General features: G+C 32.8%; 1 pseudogene; it reads left to right on the top strand.

Annotated features, from left to right (window-relative positions):
* The first annotated feature begins 1,329 nt into the window (after positions 1-1,329).
* On the top strand, positions 1,330-5,407 carry LOC112686961 (annotated as a pseudogene).
* The last annotated feature ends 4,708 nt before the right edge of the window (positions 5,408-10,115 follow it).

Here is a 10,115-nt window from a genome sequence, read left to right as displayed (position 1 = left end):
CTTAACAAAACGTGTAAGTATATTTAAAAAATTATAATTTATAAATAGCTAAGTAAACATAAATCAATTTTTTTTAATTAATATTGTGTTAATTAGTCCCAATTAATATGCATTCCTCGAATCTAGTATATATATTATATTACTATTTTTATGATTATATATTGTGTTATATTTATCAGATAGCTATAATTATTTAGATTTGTGTTTTTGTAGACAATTTCAGCTTTTATATTATTATATTAAGTTTTTGCACGAAAATTTAGTCTTAGTTCTTATACGAAAAATAATTAATTTTTTATTAAAAATTTTAGAATAAATTACATTTAATTTAAACAATATCAGTTAAAATACGAACACCTAACTCTTAGACTTAAATTTTAGGGGTCCCATTTACAATATTTCGAGGAATGCCCTGGCACAATCTGCAACCCTCGTGGACACACCTAAGAATATACTCTGATAACTGACCATTTTGATTTTGCAAGTTGTAATCATAAGTTTATATTTTTTGTTTCAAAATAAATTCTTTGTAACATTATTGCTGCATACCATGTCTTGTGATTATACATAAATAGTTAAAGTTGTATTTTAATTTAATAAGTTAATTCAAGAACTTTAATTAATTTAAGTCTCGATAATGATTTGACATTGAATTTAACAATAGTTGAAGTATTTTTATCATTAATATATCAAGTTAAACCTCATAATTAGCATACTACAAATATTTAAAGTGAGATGTGTACGTAATACTTTCCTCGTTGAAGTTTTGAAAGTAGATTTCGTCGAACTTTGTCATGTTTTCAATACAAAAACATAACAAGTAGCAAAAGTTTCGTGTTAAAAATACTTGTTGAGGAGAAAGTTCCATAATTTTACGTGAGCGGTATATTTCATGCATGTATAGTAAATACACTTCATTAACTCTACAAGCTCTGAACACAAAAAAGAAAGCAAACTAAATAATAATGGGTAAAAAACATGGACTGGTCAAATAACACCACCTGTGGGTGCTCAGAGTACGTTTGGAATTTTTTCGCCCTAAAAACCGACAGTATGCCCGCCACCCTGATATACCGAAGAGGTAATGCTTCGGGTGGCAGATTGGCATAATTTATTTTTTCAATATCAAAATTTTTTCTGAGGCAAATACGAGACATTCCCTCGTTCTCAATAGCTCACAATATATTTTACAGGTTTGTTTTGGATGGCCGCAAGACAGTCTCTTACGGTTACCCCTTATATAGGTGCAGAAAAAAAATAAAAATATTTTCTTACACTTCTTGACGTTTTGACTAATCCTCCCCCCCCCCCATGAGGACCCACCTTGTCGCGGTGGGGGGGCTTGCGTCCCTCAACAGTTCCGAGAGCTATGCCAACGGTAGTTTACTACCAACAGGGTCTCCCATGTTGGACAGGTCGACGAACTGAGGGCTGACAAAGCGGTCCTCGACAAAGGGTAGGACGGGCTCTTCAGCCTTGGGTGGCAACCGTCCTAGAGGAAGGAAAACCTTGATCAAAAACCCCCTGGCAGTAGGGTTAAAATGCAGTGAAGGACATCACTTAAAAAACCAAAACATGCACTGTCAAAAGTCAACTCTTGGTACCACCTCAGGGGCGTCGGAACCCCAGAGGTCGGCAGGAGTGGGTGGTTCCGGTGTCAAAACCGGAACCAATGTAGCGGGCCCACTCCGGTCGTCATCCAGCGACCGCGAGGGTGCGGGGGTGGTCGTCCAGGCCCCCGCGACTCTATCCAATACTGGAACGAGGAAAAGACGACTAGATAGTATGGAACAGTCCTCCAACTCGGGTTGGTCGGGATATGATAAATCTTTCAAAAGGAGACCATACTACAACACTTGTGGAAAACGATCGCTATACGACCAAGTTGATCAACTGTTTTTAAAGAAGTTTACAATGGATAAGTCCAACAAGTGGGAACTTCCAAAAACAAACACTATGCTAAGTCAAAGGAAATGGGAGGTAAATAAATATATATTATTGTATAAAACTATATGTATAAATAAATTTCAATCAAATTTATAGATGCAATATAATTTATTTAAACTTATCATGCCACATTTTTATGACCAATCTTTAAAAATAAAGATATTCCCTCTATAGCATTGTATAACATATTTTATTATATTCAAATTTATTTCGGTATGAGTCTACGTTTGCAAATAGTACAGTGTTTATGACTTTAAATATATCTCTGTGTAGGTTATATTATTACCTATTAATTATCCTTGTGAATAAACTTTTTACCCACTTGTATGATTATATTTTGAAACATTAACAATTTTGCAATTTAGTGACATAAAATTTTGTGTTTAATAAATGAAATGATAAGCTTTGAAAAAATTAAAAGAAGGATAACGCATTTTTTTATAGAAATGAGCTGTCCTTAACTTTTCCTCACCATTCTTTTCTTACCTGAATATTTGGAGGAATTATAGAAGTCCTAGTCATGTACTTGTTAAATCGAATTATGATTAAGTATTTTTTTTTTTTTTTTTAGTTATCAGATTTTATTACTTTAAAAAAATCATTAAATATCGTCAAAGACAAACTTGATGATTTCAACTTGATGGAATGGCATAAAAATACCAAACAAAGTAATCCAGCCGATAAAGTTTTCTATAAGGTTAGAGGAGCTGGGCGTCCTGAGTTATTGACTACAGCTTGGTTGAAGTTTTATGAACTATTAAATGATAATGATGTTATACCTCAAAAGAGTATTGATGATGGTAAACTCTGTAGTGTTCATCTTTGTGAAGCTCCAGGAGCGTTTATTGCTGCTCTAAACCATTTTATTTGTAACAGACATATTAATGTTGAAGTAAGTGTTCTTTTATAATTTTTTTCGTTTACTAACTTATTATTTATTTATTTTTTTTTTCTTAGTGGGATTGGATCGGTGTTTCTTTGAATCCGTATCATGAGGGGAATGGTAGTACTGATATGATTAGCGATGATAGATTTATGTTTCATACAATGAGCCATTGGTTTTTTCGGTAAGGATCAAACAGGAGATATTTTCCAAAAAGACTTCTATAAGGATCTTTGTACCTATGTTAAAAAACGTTTTAGAAAAAAAAGCAAGCATGGTAAGAATAACATTACGTTAATTTTAAGTATATTTAAATAAGTTTTAATAGTTATACTTAAGTTTGATTTTTATATTTTTTCAGGTAACAGCTGACGGTAGTATAGATTGTCAAAATAACCCGAATGAACAAGAAGATCTAGTCACGCGTTTGCAGTTAGTCGAGACAATGGTCGCCCTAATGATACTCGAAAAGGGTAATACTAACCTTTTTTTATTAGTTTTAATTTTACAGTTTTTAATAATAATATTTTTACTGACATTAATTTTATTTCAGGTGGTACATTTATTCTGAAAATGTTTACCATTTTTGAATGTAATACATTATGTCGAATGTATTTGTTGTGTTGTGCTTTTGACTCGGTACAGATTAAAAAACCGTTAACAAGTAAACAAGGAAATTCTGAGATATATGTTGTTTGTCGAGGTTTTAAGGGATTGCAATGCGTAGAACCTTTGATACATACATTTTTCTCCACTTCTAATCGCAGTAAGTTTTGTCAAATTTTAAGTTATCAAATTATTATATAATTGTAATCTATAACAATTATGTTTTATAATTTTAGCGCTGTCTGATAACTGTTTGTTTCCATTGAGCGAGTTGCCAAAAGATTTCTTGTCATCTGTATATAAATGTTCCAAATATTTTAGTGAATTGCAAATGCAAGTTATAGAGAATAACATAAAATGGTTTTACCAGAAAACTGAAAATGATATTAAATCATTAACAGAGTTACAGTATTGTGTCGCTAACACATATGTCAATAGATTTCGAATAAAACCAATTAGCCCTTCTCAGGAAATTGTTGGACTAAATAAACTTAGGGTATGATTTATAGTATTTAATTTTTTTTTTTTTAGTTAACTTTCATTGATATATTGCCTATAGTGAATTGTTTTTTGGGAGTTAAATCTCAAAATTTCAAATAAATATTTTATTTTAATTTAACGTTGAAACATTTAAAAATTAAATTATGATTAACACAAAATTATTTATTATTGAATAGGCCATTCAGTTCGAACTACCGAAAGTTTCGACAACGAAAACAGATATGAATTGTTCATTTACCGAAAAAATGCGTCGAGTAGAATACCGAGAATTAGATGAAGCTAAATTACTTCAAGATCAAGTGAACAATTATAAGCAAACTCCATGGAATTATGATAAAGAAGTATCGTGGTATACCGCAAAGGTTAGTAGAATTATAAAAATTATATATATATTTAAATATAAAATAATTATATAATTTATAAATTTATTTAAAACTAAACGATAATTTGATATTTTGTTTTTTTTTTATAGGATGCCAAAATTGACTTGTTGAGTGTGAATATGCAAATGGGTAAACCTGTTTCTATAATTCGTAACTCAAAGTTTTGTGTCAATGAACTTATTGATTACAACAATCGAGCAAGATCATTGTTTACGGTTCCAACAGATGACGCTATTAAGCGTAGAGAGTAAGTTTTTAATTTTTCAACCTATGTAAATAAAATTATACTTCACTTTGATAATAAGTATAAATATAATATTAATATATTATTTTTAATATTAATATTTATTTTTTTCTCTCTTATGTGTTACAGATATTTTCGGCTTAAAATTCCAAAACAAGCGATCCATGGTCAATTGATTGTTTGTGATGTAACATCGATTTATGCCAATGATTGTTTAAACAATTGTAGAAAACAGCTTGACTCTCTGACTTTAATTTTAGAATCATTGATGAAACTTAAAGCTTCTGACAGTTTTTTGTTAATCGGATATCCATTACTTTCTCAAGTTAATGTTGGTGTTTTCTATGTGCTTGTTAATATGTTCCTTAAGGTATTTATAATTTATGTACTAGAATTTTTAAATTTTCTTTTCCCCTTTTCCCAATGTAATTTCTATCTAATTTTTATTTTCAATTTCTTTCAGACCGGAGTGATCAAACCTGTTGAAATGGGTCATGCTTTTGTGTTTTGTGCAAAACTTAATGGTAAAAGAATAGATAATTTAATTTCCGTTTTAACAAATGTAAAAGAACATATCAAGGATCTTAATATTACAGAAATTCTTGAAAATCAAGGCCAATCCTTACTTTCCTTTTTTCCGATCGATAAACTTATGTGTAAGTTTTTATTTCTTATTTTAGATAAAACTAATATTTGCCCATGTTTTATTATTTTCAAGCTATAACTTAAATGTGATTTTATGTTTCAGATGAATCCATTTATAAAGATATTGTTACCGTTAATTGTTTGATTATCATCAATGACGTGAAAAAAACTATTTCTTCTTATTTGCAACAAAATTGACAATGAATATTGTTTTTTTGATTATTTTATTAATTTTGTAATTTTTATTAACATTTTTTTTTCTTTTTTTTTTTTTGATGTTAATATTCTATTAATTTTATTAATTATTATTGTTCCATTTGTGTAAATTTCAGCTTTTTCAAATTTATACTTTTTATTGTATTTCATTCTTTTGAAAAAAGATTTATATTGTTAAAGATTGAAATTATTACTTTGTATAATTAATTACTTTTTTATGTTAAATGATTATAATGTGATGTACAACAATAACTTTTTTTATAAATGTGTTACTATTTATTTTGTTAAATATAAAATATTCATATCATATAATAATATATGTATTTTACTGTACTGTACACTAAAGATATATTAGAGAAGACATTTACATCGACAACTAAAGTTGTTAGAGAAACCGCCCGTTGACGAAACTTCTTAGGGGGTTTCATTATTCGTTTGTAGGTGTTAAGTGGAGAAAATAACGCGACACCAATTTCTTTTTAGCCTCTAAGGGAAGGCACAATAGCGAATACTGTGCACAAATAATTTGTAGCAATTTATAGAACACAGGGCCGTCCTGAAGGGGGGTCTTTGGGGGATTTATCGTCCCCTCTCCCAACGAAAACACCAGTCGGCGGTCGGACTTGTTTCATTATAACCTTAAAGGACCTAATTTTACTTACAGAAAACAAATATTATATATTTCTCAATACAGTGTATACGTGAATAAAATTTTTAAAACTACTTATTATACAATATAAAATATTATTATGTACGAGTATATATATAATTAAATTGTCAGTTTTAAGAACGTACGGCACTGACACATATATACATGTTAAAAAGTAAAAATACATCTACATATAATTAATTATATTACATACATTGAGTTAAAACATTGTAGTCAGCATTTTTCATATTATTCAACCCCCTTGATTTTCATCTTCGGGACGGCCCTGATTCAGAATGTGATCTGTTACCATGGATTGAAGAGACGAGCCAGCGACAGAGAAACGTGACAATCGTCGTCACTAGCCAATCAACGGATCGAAAGCTCTGCAAAATAAGAATATATATTGTTTAGGAAAAATGAAGTGTTGATTTGCAACGGATCAACGTATGACGTTACAGGACTGTACTACCTGCTGTTATCTATTGCTTATCGACGATCCTCGGTCTGTTCCGTATTATCAATCGAAAACGAACGAGCTAAATGTATTTTTTTTTTCGGAAACAACCCGATTAGGGAACGCACCACGGAGACATATTATATTGCATATATTAATACCTTGTAACCACAGTTTTCGAACGCTTCCCTCATTAATGTTCTAGTATATGGTAAGTCCTATCAAAAAAAAAAAAAAAAAGTTCGTTTTATCCTACCGAAAGTGTACGTTTCGTCTAAAACAAAATGTTTGGATCCGACGTTTTTCCCAATTCGCTTCAGATTAATTTTAATTAAACAATTGAATACGTTCAATCGCTATCGCGAGGACTATGTTTGTAGTGATGAAAGCGAAGGCGAAAGTATTTACGTTGCGAGCGAGTGCGTAATACTTATTCATTTTATCCAAATCATACACTGCTGATCAAAGAACGGTTTTCGAAAATCTCGAAAAGGGTAACGTTTAACAACGGAGTAATTAATACTAATGGTATTTATCGTAACATTTTTCAATTTTATAGTTACTGATCCGAGTTATTTATTATACACGACTGAATTGTTATGTAGTCGTTGCGTAAGCCTTTGCAACTGCAATACTGTTCAACAGAACAAAGATCTGGAAACTTTTGCAATACGGTTTGTTGTCACATACTCCACTGATACGGTTCAGCGAGTAGCACACAGTAGATTCGACTGTAACGGGGCTGGGTTTTAATTAATTACACATTTTTTTCACCTCCCGCGCACGCGCAGGAATCGTATACGTACGATCGCAGTGGTCCCAGTTCCGCAAAAACCTGGTGTGCAGAGTGTGCCACGCACACGGGCCCCAAGGCTTACATACATTTGAAGGGCCTCCTAGTCTCAGCCTAAAATAAACTGCACTTTACAAACACATAATTATTTAATAATGTTATATTATTATTTTATAATAAAAAGAAACTTTTTTTAAATGCAGGTAAGGATGTTATAGAGTAATATAATATTTATTTAACAAATGAGTCCATTGAGTAATTGAGTAGGCATTTTTTCAACATAACTACCTAAACTACTTAAATAAATTTACTACATAAATATGTAGTGAAGTATATTATACAACAGTTGTAGGTATTTAATTTGATATATGTACATATATCATAAACTACTGATGTGAAATGTGCTTTAAAACCTAAAAAAATTAATACTTATAAATGAGAGGTACAACAAAAATAAATCCTAGGAAGAGGCCTAATATAATTACCGCACACGGGCCTCCTATTTTGAATTTGCGACAATAAGTGGTTCGTGTTCGTTCGAACAGATCATAGTCTGTATTGTAACTGTACGCTAGTGCTTTGCAAGGTCCGTTATCAAAAGAACCAGACCGGACTTCAAATTTTACCAGGGGACTGAAGACGGACCGGACCAAACTTAAACGTTAATCAAAGATTAAAATTGGACCGAACCGACGGTTTCATAATATTTTTAGACCGGACCGGATCCGGTTAGGTTAGGTTAGGTTAAGTCTAGTAATTAAATAACATTTGATAAAGTAGACTGTGGACCGGACTGTCTGTCCGATCTTAAAACATTTTAGCCCAGACCGTACCATATGACACGTTTAGTATTACACTAGACGGGACTACTCGGCTTTAAAAAATAAATATATACCTAAATTTGTAGATTTTGTCGTGTTTTATCTGTTTACACAACAATATCTGTATTTCGATTTTAAGTACCATAATTGAGACCGGACTGATTTTCATTTTATTTTTTTGAAATCGGACAGTACTGAAAATAATGCATTTGATCTGAGGACTGGACTGAACTGTTCCTAACAATTATTTGATATGAATCGGACCAAACCGACGATTCAATTGTTTTTGTATATTAGGACCGTACTAGACCGGACCATGCAGTGCACTACCGTACGCACTCAAAATCATTGGACGCAGACAAGGGGCGTAGAAACGTGAAGGTTTACGCAACATCAGCCGAACGCGGTTTAAATACCTATTAAAATCGTTTTCATTTTCGAATGTTACCCGTTCATTGCTCGTTTGCCGTTATACATAGGTTAAGCGTGTACCTGTGCACGATGAACGATGTTGAAGATAGTGCCGTAAAAATCATAGGTGCTGGCGATGCACAGCATTGGGGCCCACAAGGTCAAAGGGCCCATAGCAGATAAGGTCTTCTATTTTTTTTTTTTTTTGGATTTAATTTGATTCATTATTATTATATTAATATCTTGTATTTAATTTTATATTACAAAATTTAAAATGCTGGTCTGTTATATTTGGAATTGTTTATCTATAGGAAAAAATACTAAGTCTAGATTGACATACATAGATTACTTATATATATATATATACTTTTATATTTTATTGTAAATTATATTTATAAAATCAATAATCATACATTCAAATTATATATTTTATCTTTGTAATTTATTCTGCGAGTATTTTTATTAATAAAATCTAACCAATACACATTTGTGATCTTGTATACCTATTAAGTTGAAGCTTTACACGGAGGTGTTTCAGCGAGAAAACTATCCATCGGTTCTTTAAAATTCAGTACGTCCACAAATACTATCCAATCTAAGGTATAAAGAATCCCCATAGCGTGAAATCAGTCCGAAATTTCTAGGTATCTCAAGAAAGATGTGCCCATGTACATTTGTCTGTCTGCACCTGGGTTTTCGACAATCTACGAGTAGTTATGGCACTGGTTGAAGAGCTCAGATGTGTGTTACGGGCTGGGGCGAAGAAAAATGATAAACACTAGACGTTTTTATGCCGCCGTTGGTTTTGACAGTAAGTGCCGTACGCGCGTATATTGCGTTAAACGAAAATTAGCCGAGAAATACGGGCTGGCTTGGGCGGTGGTGGGCTAGCGCAATATAACGTATGAGTAACGCTAGGAGTGCGGACGTGATCGGGACAGATGGGATGAGCTGCGACGCATTATGTTTATGCAAATTCGCCGCCCCCTCCGCACCGACTCCGAGCGCCCTCATGTTGTGGATGGGTGTGGGGGCGAGGAGGAGGTGCGCTGCTTGTTAATCCGAAATGAAACAGTAAAGGAAATAACAGGGTGTGCGGAGGAGAGAGTGGAAAAAAATATTCCGAAATCCTAAAACCGGTTACACCCGCCGGTATGTATTGTTTCGCGCCAACGTTTAATAATAATCTCTTCTCGTTCTTTTCAAACGTTTTTGTTTCATACCCATTGTTGGTTCCGCGCGCGCCGGTGCTCAATGATTACTATCGTCAGCGGGTGACCCCGAAATCCCTTTGTGCCCGGTGTTTACACATGAAAGGACAATAATTAACAAAATAAAAAATAAAGGGAAAAAAATATCGAATTATCCGGAGGGATTGTTTTAAGTGCACCCCCTCGCCCCTAAGGCTTATCTCCAGCATCTCGCTGGGCGTGCGTTCGTCGAATGCGTCCGTGCGGCCGTACGCGCCGATATCGCACGCGGCGACAGCTCGTCGTACAACGTAAGTTATATCCGTTTCACGTGTTTCGTTTTCGCTCGACTTCCCGCGAACTTCCCTC

This window comes from Sipha flava, unplaced genomic scaffold (assembly GCF_003268045.1).
Source record: "Sipha flava isolate LNK unplaced genomic scaffold, YSA_version1 32_pilon_pilon, whole genome shotgun sequence".
Taxonomy (NCBI): domain Eukaryota; kingdom Metazoa; phylum Arthropoda; class Insecta; order Hemiptera; family Aphididae; genus Sipha; species Sipha flava.
The sequence above is the reverse complement of the archived record's forward strand: the minus strand, read 5'-3'. Positions and strand labels throughout refer to the sequence as shown.